General features: G+C 46.9%; 1 protein-coding gene across 2 annotated transcripts in view; it reads right to left on the bottom strand.

Annotated features, from left to right (window-relative positions):
• The window catches only part of LOC135378632 (thyrotropin-releasing hormone-degrading ectoenzyme-like), a 294976-nt gene that overhangs the window by 111621 nt on the left and 170782 nt on the right, over window positions 1-12573 (bottom strand). The gene's annotated exons all lie outside the window — the stretch shown is intronic.

Below are 12573 nucleotides of genomic sequence, written 5' to 3'. Positions count from 1 at the left end.
TAGATTTCATTATATATGCGGATGATACAACATTACTTTATTTCTGGGAAATCTGTTACGGAAGTTGTAACAGCAGCAAATAACGCCCTTAAACAACTAAAAGAATGGTCCGATTGTAGTCTCAATACGGCAAAAACTAAGGTGTTGCTGTTTCGAACTAAAGGGAAAATCATAACTGAAGACGCTTCTGTCAATTATGACGGTCATAAACTTGATGTAGTCCCTAGCTTTAAGGGACGTGGCTTTCGAGACCAACTTTTTTTATTTTTTAGAGGATCTTGATCAAAATTTATAGAGAGGTGAATTATGCATTCCAAATGATCGTATTCAAATTTCAAAGTGATAGCTCCATTAGTTTTTTGTTTATAAATTTTATTAGCTTTCATACTATACACATTTTGCAGAGTGCATGGAGAATCTAAAAATTGGGATAGAAAGCTGCTTTGACTTCTGTTTCATACCTAGGTGTGTGCTGCATGCAATGACATTCTTAGATCTTTTTATTCCCGGCTGAAAAATCTTTGGTTTGATTTTTTTACAACCTGTCTGTAAAACATAAAACTTATATGCACACAACATATAAAATCATAAATTATGTGCTTAGAAATCTGAGAAAATATTAATGTCATTGCATACTGTGTTGTTTTATGACTCTCTCAAAACAAACAGCACCAAAATCAATGCAGCGGCTGCTGAGCTATCAGCTCTGCAAGCAGAGCAGGTAGGCTAAAAACATGTTTTGAGAAAATGAGTATTGAAGTTTTATTATGAATTTCTTACACTAAAAAGCACCAGGGTCATAATCTTTTGTGTCCTTGCCCTCCTTTGACTTCTTTGCCCTCTGCCCTTTCGCTTGGTGGGCTTTCGCAGCCTTCCTCTTACGCAGGCAGTCTTTTTCAGCAGCTCGGAGTAGCGCATGCGCCCCGGGTTTTATGCTGATTGAAGCACATAACTCTGTGTATGCTCGGACGTTCCCGCTGTTGAAGCGACATATGGCCTCGCTCACCGCTGTTTCCACTGCCACCAGTTAGGCATGCTCATCTTTAGACAGCAGTGACCAGATCACGGAGTGCAAACTTTCCGCCGCGTTTTGTGTCTTCTTCCCTGTGCATCGCTCAAGGAGCTGAGGATCTGAGAGGCGCTGGTAGACAGGCAGGAGAGCAGCAGCAACATGCCTCGGCAGCTTGTATTTGTGACGTGGCTGCGACTCTCCTTCAGCATCTGCTGCCCTGTGCCTGCACCAGCTCAGAGCTCCTGGCGGACAGAGTTAATGATGAGATTCTTCATCAGTAGATGTCACATGATAAAATGTAGCCATCACTGCCCTCTGCATATCCTCTACTTCAGAATTGTTCCTTAGGGCCATCCCGTAGTAGGTTGTCAACTTCTTGATCAGGTCCTGTGTCAGGCCGCCTCTTCCTCCAAGGGGTTGCTCCTTTTTGCTCGTAGCTACAATTGAACGTAGCGCAGATCCCATTCTTCTGTACGTGATTGATACAGTCCTCTTTTGTCAAGGGGATAAAGCCGCAGGTCTGATCCTCACATACGGCAAGGTACGTGCGGCTATCACCATCGCACACAATGTTGGTGTAGCGTAGGTAGTTCTTAGACAGGGAACGTCTGAACATCACCAATGCTGCCTCAACTTCCATTCGTCCTGAATTCACGTCAGTGTTCTTCTGGCAGCTGTGCTGTTCTTCCCATATGATGTATTCGTCGTCATCCTCCTTTGGCCCCAGTGTGCAGCCATGGCAGTAGTTGGACAGAACAACTGAATCAATGACGAGGCCCGAGTAGAATTCAATTATTGTGCCTACGCCAATGTGTGACGTGTGCCCGCGTGTCATCCATGTTCCGTCATAAACAACTGTGAGATTTTTGTTGAATCCCGGGTCCATTTTTTTTACGTTTCACGCACTGCACCTACAGCATCTGAAAACACGTTCTTCGCAGCTTCAGAAGCAGCTCCTTGAAAGGTCCCCTTCAAATGCTTTTGGAATGTCTTGTGGTGAAGTCCACGGTGCGATACGTTCATAATGGACCAGAAGTCCGTCAATGCAGTCGACCCCTTGCCAATGCTTTTTATCGCCTGCATAGCCTTCATGTTCTCCTCAAAGGTCCTTCTGCTCTCGGTCCTCGCAGATGACCACTGTTCAGCGGTGCTACCACAATTCCCGCAGGTTACAGCAAGCTTCACCGCTAACCCGTGTCGTGTGCCTGGCACCAGTGTCACTCCGGGTTCCACACACTTCTGGCACAGCATTTCCTTTACTAACGCATTCAATGCTGACAGTTGGCACATCAAGAACTCTTCCGTACCTGAGATGCCTTCGGGATCTTCACTTTCGCCGATCAGTTTCAGTTTTCGCTCTGTCGCCGACATTGCATGAGCGATGCCTGTACGGACGCAGGCAACTCGCGTGCATCCTCTTGTGACACAAAAGTAAGCTCCAGGTGTGCTTGAACTGTGCGACCAGTTCGACCCGTGCTAGTAGATGGCATCACTGTACTTTCATCACTTGCATGAGTTGCAGGTGAAGCGTCCGCGACGCTGGTATCTTGCTGCGCAACAACAAAGGAATCACCTTCGGATTCCGGCAAAACTATGGCGGTCTTCTTCGCCGACCGCGGGGATTTCCGCTTACGAGCCCCGAAGCGGTGCCTTGTGTGAAACTTCGACTTCGAAGATCGTCTGTCCATAATCGAGCAAGTAATTTGCTAACCGTACACAGAAACGCAGATATCAAAACTTTCCAGCCGGCGGGCGCACGGAGGAATCCGTCGTCCCGGCAGTGAAAGAGCTCGTAACCAAGAGCAACCGCGGAGCGGACCAATCACAGGGCGCGAAAGTGCAGGCAGCCAATAGCTTCCGCGCTGGGTGCCCTCAAACTTTTGCAACTTGTGGCTAGGCTATTCACTGGAGGAGTCCGCTGAAGCGGGAATTTTGAAGACGAAAAGATTCTCTTTCCAACAGTGCCAAGATGGCGGCGCCCAGTGCTCTAGTTCGGGAGCTACGTATATCGGAAAATCGACATTTTTTCGATAATTTTGACGCGTATCGCGCTACCATGCCTCAGAAAAAAAAATTGGGGGCATTTAGAGATTATTTTGAGCCAAAATACTTTGAGATCACACAGAACATGGATTATAGAGACCGGAAATAAAGTTTTCCAAAAATCGATTTTTTGACATCTTTTTCAAGTTGAAAGCCGCGTCCTTCCTTTCGGAACATCTGCAATGGGACAGCCATGTATCTTATGTCTCCAAAAAACTTGCTGCTATAAATGGCGTGTTAGGCAGACATAGTTGTGTTCTTCCAGGTAACATTAAATTGCTGCTTTACAATTCTTCACGGTACAATTATTGTTTCTTAGCGTGGGGAACAACGACGGCTGGAAATATTCACGAGCTGTTAGTCCTGCAAAAAAGGGCTATAAGGATTATTGCTGGTGTCAGTCGACTATCTCATACTGCGGAATAATTTGAACAGTACAATATTTTTCCGATACCGAAATTCTACAACTATAAGCTTACCTTAACTTATTCAAAAAGCGCTCGTGTAAATAAGACGACATTTCTAGAACTATGTCAGTTAACTACGCTGACATCTATGTATTCTTTTCGACATAGGATTTGGTGTGTCCCATTGGATCGAACAAACTACGGCAAGCAGTCATTGACGTATATGTCACCATTTATTTTTAATCAGTTTGTTGGTACGTCGCCGGACCCTTTGTTGATGTCAAAAGGAATGATCTGTCCTTTATGTTGGGTATTTAACTGTTAATTGAGTCAATTTTGAACTGTTAGTTGATTTGTTTGTATTATAGGCATTATATTTCTTCTTTCCATTTTTCTCACTTTTTTCTCACTTTCATTTGGCTATTGTTACAATATTGGTTTCTGCTACGATCGTTATCGTATTGTTGCTGTAAATAGTGACCTTGGGGGAGGAGCCGGTGTCAAGCCTCATTGGCTTTTTGCTGCTCTCCCAACCGCAAGGAAATAAAATTGAAATTGAAATTGAACATTCGCCTGGAAACTGTGCCGGAAAACCCAGGGAAAATCTCAGACAATTGCGCCAGTGCAGGGATCTGAACCCGCGTCACCTCCCAGTCTCGGCGTGGAAGGCGACAAGATCTTCAAGGAGCAATGAGGTGACATTTAAAATCGCTGGAAATCCTGCCTTGTCTGTCAAGCTGTCCACCGGGAGTCACCATGGAAAATATTTTAGCTCTGCGATGCGTTATAGCTGTGCAATCAAATTTACAACAACAACAACAACAAAAAAGAACAGTAGGAAAAAGCAGCCACGAACGGCAGACACGATGCTCTCGTGACGTGGTGAAGGCTCCCTACCTTGTTCTGTCGTTTTTTCCTCGCAGCTCTAGCGCCGCTTATGCATGCTTGAGCTGTGCCGCTGTACATCGCTGGTCACGTGAGGGGAGCAACATAAATCACGATGTCCTGTCGTTCTGCGATGCGCTCGTTTTCACGAGAAGAATGCTGTTTCAAAGGTGTGTGGAACAGAGCACTCGCGCGCTCTGTAGGTCACCTACGCTCATCGTACTTTCGCAGAAACTCATTTTATTCGTTGGAGAACACTGTGGACCGAAAAAAAAAAAAAGAAATTGCGGGTCACCCCAGTGCTCCTTAAAGGGACTATGAAACGATTTTTTTCTTCGTTTCGTTCGAAAGAAGACATTTTTCTGAGTCTAGAACCGAAATTTTACTTTCGTCGCGCGAGCGGACTTCTCGGGAGCGAATTTAAACGGAGCGGCGAAGGGAGGACAGCTGGCGCCGCGCAGTGGGGAGCTGCCGAGCGGAGACACAACGGGTAACTTGACGCGACCACGGCCGGCTCAGCAACACGTCATCGTGACGTGTTGCCGAGCCGAGGAATCCCGCCAGGAGCATGCGCCGTAGGATCCCGCGTATGCGTTCATCGGGAGTGGAAATCTCCATGACAGCACCGGCAGTGGCGGCAGCCACAGCGCGAGCTCTCGGCATTACTTGCCATTGTGCAACACCGGTGACGTAACGGGGAACCGAAGTGCGGTCCGTACAGTTACACCATCGGCAGGGAAATATGCGCGAGAGAGGAGGAACGCGGAAGAGACATTTCCGGCGCGCGCTCCTCGCAGAGTGGAGCGATTTCGCCCGGAAAAATTTGTGGCATATTAGTTTCTCTGCGGGAAGAACAGTTTCCATCGAAAAGAAGTATGGGGGTTCGGGAAATTTCATAGTCCCTTTAACCACTCACCGCTCGAGCTGGTCCATATACGCTCTCATAAAAATTATGCTGGTGGTGGTGGTGATGGTGAAAGGGCTCGCCGGAGTCCGCCTCACAGAGGTGGGCAACGTCACGACTGACGCCCTGGGGAAATGTGCGTCCTGGGCCAACTTCTAAGGTAACTGTGCAAACCTATGCCTGAAAGCGTCTGAGGAAAACCGAGGAGAAACCCCAGACAGCACAGTCAGCACCGGAGAAGTGAGTTTCACCACATAGCACGCACCTAGCCAACCATCATCCCAAATGACAACGTTCTCGCCCTGATTTGTTGAAAATGTGTGGCGGAGTCTGTTTTGTATCCCATTATTCAGCATAATGGTTAGGCGTGCTGGGCCGACGTCAAGGGGAACTGTGCCGAAACTTGTCGGAAAAGTCTGTCGGGAAACCCAGGGAGAACCTTAGACGGCACAAGTTGTCCTCCCAATCTTCCGCACTGTGTTGGCTATAACCAACGGACGGACGCTTTACCCATCGGCCATGCCGCTGATCGCTTGGTGTCTGCACAGCGCGTCTCACGTGACGTCATCAGTCCTCCTTAGATACCCGTGGATGCGGCTGTAGAATATGTACAGATGCGGTCAACTTTAATATTAACGCTGGAAAAAATTCTCAGCCGAAAAAAGTCTCATTTCCCAGCGCGATAACAGCCACCCTTGGGGCACCGGGGGAATGTTAAATGAACAAAATCCTTGGGTTAAATTAACAGAATAATTTTGTTCAATTAAGATTTCCTCATGGCCCCAAAGGTTGCTGTAATCGCGCTCGGGAACCAGAGCACATTTTTTCCAGCGTTATTATTAAGGTTGACCGGAGCTGTACCAGTGCGCTCACACACATTCCCAAAAATGAACTTCGCCGCATAGCACGCTCCTAGCCAGTCATCATCTCGAATGATATGGTTATCTACACTGATTTGTTAAAAACGGCAGGTGTACACTCTTAAAAATGGTACTTCACTACATAGCACGCTCCTAGCCAGCCATCACCCCAAATGACAACGTTCTCGCCCTAGATTTGTTGAAAACGGGAGGAGGAGCCCATTTTGTGCCGTGCATAATAGACACAAAATATGCTCCTCCTCCCGTTTTCAACAAATCAGGGGCGAGAACGTTGTCATTCGGGATGATGGTTGGCTAGGAGCGTGCTATGCGGTTAAGTTCATTTCTGAGAGTGCACCTTGTTGCAAGCCCCTTGGCCGAGACTGTGCACGCACTCCGACTGGTCGATAATCTTTTGAAATCGCATTTTGTACGCGTGCATGTGCGTGCAGCGTCTCGGCCGTTTCAGCATATATACACTCTTAAAAATGAACTTCACCGCATAGCACGCTCCTAGCCAACCATGATCTCGAATGATATCGTTACCTGCCCTGATTTGTTGAAAACGGGAGGCGTACGGCTTTTTTGTGACACTTATGCTGTTCATAATTGTCACAAAAAAGGCGTACGCCTACCGTTTTCAACAAATCAGGGCAGATAACGATATCATTCGAGATTGTGGTTGGCTAGGAGCGTGCTATGCGGTGAAGTTCATTTTTAAGAGTGTAGTTTCAAAATAGGACGGCCGGCACGATGTCCTCCCGTGTTCCGTGTTTTGGTGGTGCTAATCGACCCGATCGACAGAACAGTTTGCCGAAATATGTTCGCGGGCTGATTCGTGCGTCGATGTGATTCTACGCGCGTTGTGCTGTTTCTTGACACAACTAATATCCCACGAATAGTGTATCAACTGCGGAACCGGAATGCTTGATGAGTTGGAGTGTGAAGAACAAGTTCTGCGCCGCTGGATTTCGTGATTGACAACAAGGATTACGCTATAGGACAACCGCTTTCCGCTTCGTTGTTCTCTATTATGCACTGCAAGCAGCGAAAGAACATGCTCATCATGCAATGGTATGCACTCATGAGACTGGCTCGGTATTACGAATTGAACGGTGTGTCCGTTTTGCTTCAAGCTCGAACTTTGTTAGAGCAACGCAGTGGACTTTGTATTCACTGTGCACCCATGTATAAGATGTTAGAATCAGTGCTTTGTAATGAATAAATGTTTCTTTTAGCCAAAAGTATCTTCATTTATTTTGAATACATGCCCATCTGCACCCCTTCCGGTTTGTTGCCAAAACGACATCCGGTTTCGCAGCAAACACGTTCTGAGCACGACCATCTCTATAATACACGACGTTCACACTCGCACCTAGCCCCAGCGCCACTGATGTAGTTTTGGCATGCGGCCGCCGCGCGTTTGTGGCGCTGAATACGGGACCCTCGGCCGACGACGCATGCTATGCGGATACCGTTGCTGCCGTCATTCGCGTTTGGTTTTTTGCTATTTCTCACGCGGTGGACAGTGTTTGTCTCCAGTGCATGGTTTGTGCATGGTGCAGACGTGATGGTGTACTGCATCGTCCCGCTTTGCAAGCCGAAGAAAGCAGTGTCGAACACAAGTATTTCATTCCACCAGTTCCACTCAAATGCTGTCTTACGGGAGAAGTGGCTGGAAATATATCGCGGCTTCTTGACACAAGTAACTTCATTGCGAATTACGATTGTTTCATTTCATATAGGGTGCACTTTTTGGATGGCAGTGTGTACCATAAATAGTTTTATCTAATATAGCTGAGTACCTTTTACGCATCTCTCTCTGAAAAAAAAAAAACGAATAATGAACCGTGGCCTCCGACCAGGGGTGGACATAAATGCATTTTTGAGTATTTAAATATAAATACAAAATACTTTGTTGAAAGGGGTGTTTAAATACTCTTCATAAATACTTTTCGATAGGAGTATTTAAATATAAAATATACAGTGTTTAAATGCCGTAACTAGTACATAAATACTGTGATGAAGATGTCGTCTGGAATTACAGAAATAACGATGAACATAGCAACAAGTCAGCAAGGAAAAATAGCATTTATTTGTTAGATTATCACGGTAATTTTAATATTAGAAGTTTTTGACTGCATCACTTAGGATTCTTGTGTTCGGCCGTACAATGAGATTCGCAAAGGAGAACAGCATATTCACTGGTGCCGATGAGCAAAGGCTTGCATTAAATTTCATGAAGATACTTCGTACAACAAAGTAATCGGCCGCGACCATTGTCTGTAACAACAGCGAAAAACACTCCATCTAAAATCGTTTTTCGCCTGCATGCTAGCTCGAACTATGGCGGGCATACTCGAACTCTGCGTGTTCTCGGCATTTCAGGGCCGAAGGCTTTAGCATCGGCGCAAAGCACAAAATTCTCAGATGTGGCACCATGGCTACGGTACCTACGTTTAGTGATCACGAAGTTTACACAGCCTTGCATCTCCCAGGAGTGCAAAACGAACACAAAAAAGGCACCAAAAGGTAGCGTCAAAGAAAAGCCACCATCAAGAAAAATTCTCGGAGTGGCTTCTATCCGAACAGCATGATAAAGGTTAGCAGAGCATTGTAATGGCAAACCGCAAAACAAGAAAAAAAAAGTGCAAAAGTAAAATAAAAAGAGACCAACAAGTAGGAAAACAAAACAAGCAACTGCTGATTTAAAACTGATGTGCTTGCTTATACAACAAATTCTGTTGGACGTCGTAACAGGTGTCAGTCATCTCTTTGCCAGGAACAGTTCCTTCTTACGGTCGCATTCACCCATTCTCTGTAACTGCCCTGTATGTTAACACGGAACGCCTCTCACGTGAAACGTAAAGTCTGAACACGCTTGCGTCTGACAATCATAAACGTATGATAACTGGCCCAACACACAAGGTGCTGCTGCCAAGTTTATGTGTACGATGTACGGCACATAGTGCGCAAGTTTCACAGTTTTACATGCCACCTACGCTTCAGAGCACAGCCTATTTCTGAGTATTTAGTTTCATAACTCTTAGCTCTACATGAACAGAGAACCTGCGACTATACACAAACATGTACGCACGAAGAATTAACCACAAGGATTAACCACAAGGACCACTCATATTGCACACAGCTGAGCTACAACAGGCGCTCCTCTTTGTCCCGCAAGTGGCGCCCCTGGCGGGCGCTCCGCGCGTAAATACGGCACTTCCGCTCCTCGAGGCGCGGACGGAGGTCCCATAGGCGAACGGGCGAGCCTTATGGTAGTGTATTATAGAGATGGTCGTGGTTCCGAGCCAACCGCTACACTCTAAAAACTGAACTTCACCGCATAGGACGCTCTGTGCCAACCGTTGCAACGAATGATAGAGTTATCGCTTCTGATTCGAAGAGGGAAGGGGGCGTACGCCTTTTTGTGTCAATTTGGAAACATGATAATTGAGACAAAAAGGCGTACGCCTACTTCTCCACTCGAATCAGAAGCGATAGCCCTATGATTCGTTGCAATGGTTGGCACAAAGCGTGCTATGTGGTGAAGTTCAGTTTTTAGAGTGTATGGACTCTGATTTGAGGAGAGAGAGGGCCGTATACGCCTCTTTATGGCAGTTCAAATTGCCACAAAGAGGCGTACGCCTCCCGTTTTTTACAGATCAGGAAAGTGAAATCTATCATGCTGCATGATGGCTGGTTCCGAGCGTCCTGAGTGGCGGAAGGACCGGAAGTCTTTGGGACACCGAAAGGCTTGTTTATGTTTACCCGTGAATGTCATGTATAACGGCGGCAGGCGTGAAATCCAGCAGGAGCCGGTGATAGCCAGAACCGGTCTAAAGCATGGGCGTTCACGGGGGGGGGGGGGGGAGTGCAACCCCTCTGCCACATCTGTTTCTGGAGGCGGACGTTGTGCACTGTGTGGGTGTTCAAAGGTTCACTCTTAATGATGAACTTCATCATATAGCACACTCCTGGCCAACCATCATCCCGAGTGACATCGTTCTCTCCCATGATTTGTTCAACACGGGAGGCGTGTTGAGACACCTATGCAGGAATGTTAATTGTCACAAAAAGGCGTACGCCCCACGCTTTCCACAAATTAAGGATGACAGAGGTACCACTCTGTACGATGGTTGGCTTTCAGCGTGCTATGTGGTGAAGCTTTGTTTTAAGAGTGCACTCTCAAAACTGAACTTCACCACATTGCACGCTCTGCGCCAACCATTGCCACGAATGATTGGGTTATCGCTTCTGATTCGAGGAGAGAGAGAGAGAGAGAGGCGTACGCCTTTTTGTGTCAATTATCATATATCCAAATTGACACAAAAAGGCGTACGCCTCCCTCTCTCCTCGAATCAGAAGCGATAACCGTATCATTCGTGGCAATGGTTGGCGCAGAGCGTGCTATGCGGTGAAGTTCAGTTTTTAGAGTGTGTTCCTATCATGACATCTGAGAATAATCATTACGCCCTATGACTAAAGGGCGCACTATTTTCACAAGCGACCTTTGAGTTCCACGGGAGGCACGCCACCCCCACACCCCTTGCCCCCCACTCGGTACGTACATGGTCTAAAGGTCAGCCAAACATTAAGGCTTCTGATTGGCCGACTGGCTGTTCATAATCTGTTCAAAGTTGCACTCTCATTGGTCGTGTTCCTAGTGTTGTGTGAATTATCTCAAAAGATGGGCTGTGTGGGAAACTGTTGGAGCCTGATATCATCCACGTCGTATGGTAAAACGAACTCCGCGGAGTTAAGCGTCAGCAGCGCGTTGCAGATCATTCGCGCAAGTATAGACTTCGTAGAAGTGCAGGCAATGTTGCTGCGGGAGATGCAGACGCGCGGACGAAAACCAGGAACGTAAACGGAGGGCGGCCAATAATGCCAGGAAAGGGCGTGCGACCAACTGTTCCTTCACTACATTCCGCCAGATGTTCAGCAATGCCAACGAACTATTACGGTTACTTCAACAAGAAGTGAACGCGTTCGAATTTGAAACACACGTTTCTGCACGAGGGCCGTGGTAACCAATAGTCGCATTTGCCATTATGCTCCACGTAAATCATTTACAGCCACAGCGCAGGGGCCGCCCTCCGTCTGCTGCAATATGCTAAGGCGTTTTGCACCTGTTTCGCTGTGCGTCAAAGAGTGCAGTGTATTTTTCAGCATATCATTATGTTATATGGCATGTGAGGAAAATTTCATATTCTATTTCAAGTGCAAATCGACTCCGAACTTCGGAAATCTACCGAGGTTCCTAAATTTGAAGAATATGACCACTGCTTTCGGAAGATGGGCTCGCTTTAATTATTGTGAATTGAGTGCGCTCTAAAAACAGAACTTCGCCACATAGCACACTGTGCACCAACCATTGCCGAGAGTGATAGGGTTATCCCTTTTGATTCGAAGAGAGAGGTTGGCGTACGCCTTTTTGTGGCACTTTTCATATATCCAAATTGCCACAAAAAGGCGTACTCCCACCTCTCTCTTCGAATCAGGGGGCTTAATCAATTGCACGCGTTTGGAGCTAACGAGAGGCGGGAAGGGCACGTGATAAAACACGTGCACGGCGCTCTTCACGCGATACGTCACGCGCAATGTGTCACGTGCCCATGTTTTTGAATTTCCCGCCGTTCGTTAGTTCATAACGACCGTAACGACGATGAAACGATTAAGCCCCCAGAAGCGATAACCCTATCACTCTCTGCAGTGGTTGGCGCACAGCGTGTTATGCGGTGAAGTTCTGTTTTTGCAGTGTGGCAACAAAATGAGAGTGTTCACCACTTGTGATGTGCCATAATCGTCACCGTAGCCGCCATTTACGAACGTATGCGTTGATCACGGCGCTCACCACGTAAATATCAAGTCAACACACCAGTCAACACACGCGATATAGCCATGCGAAACCTGATCAAGACGCAACAGTTACAACCACCAGCATCATCGTTGAAATCCACCAACAGGTTATGCTTTGTTCACTTTTGACTTCATTAGAGAATGTTAGTATAGGTCCAAATTTGACGATAACGGCTACGGAAACATGATAGGCCAATCGCGTGGCAGGCCCTCTTTCGCATAGAAGGCTAATCGCACTTTTGAAGTGGTTGACATCACATCGCTGACGTTTGATTAGACAAGTGGGTTTGTCGCATCCTAGCGCGCTTCCGATCTATGCACCTCTTGTTTACACAGCGCTTTGTTAAAACCGGGGTGCATTAAACACCGGCTGTGCAGAGCGCTCTCTCTCCACCCAGTCCCTCTCGGTGTGGAGACACTGTTAAACTGGTGTTTACGATAAGGGAGAGTTGCGTGTAAATGTGATGTATACACGTTGCATGTGCAATGCGCCTCTAGGCCTCTGCACTCTAAAAACCGTACTTCACCGCATAACACGCCCTGCGCCAACCACACTCTTAAAAATGAACTTCACCACATAGCACGCTCCTAGCCAACCAT

Source organism: Ornithodoros turicata, chromosome 1, assembly GCF_037126465.1.
Source record: "Ornithodoros turicata isolate Travis chromosome 1, ASM3712646v1, whole genome shotgun sequence".
In the NCBI taxonomy this organism is placed as follows: Eukaryota; Metazoa; Arthropoda; class Arachnida; order Ixodida; family Argasidae; genus Ornithodoros; species Ornithodoros turicata.
Note: the sequence above shows the minus strand (reverse complement) of the source record. Positions and strands in the feature narration are given on the sequence as shown.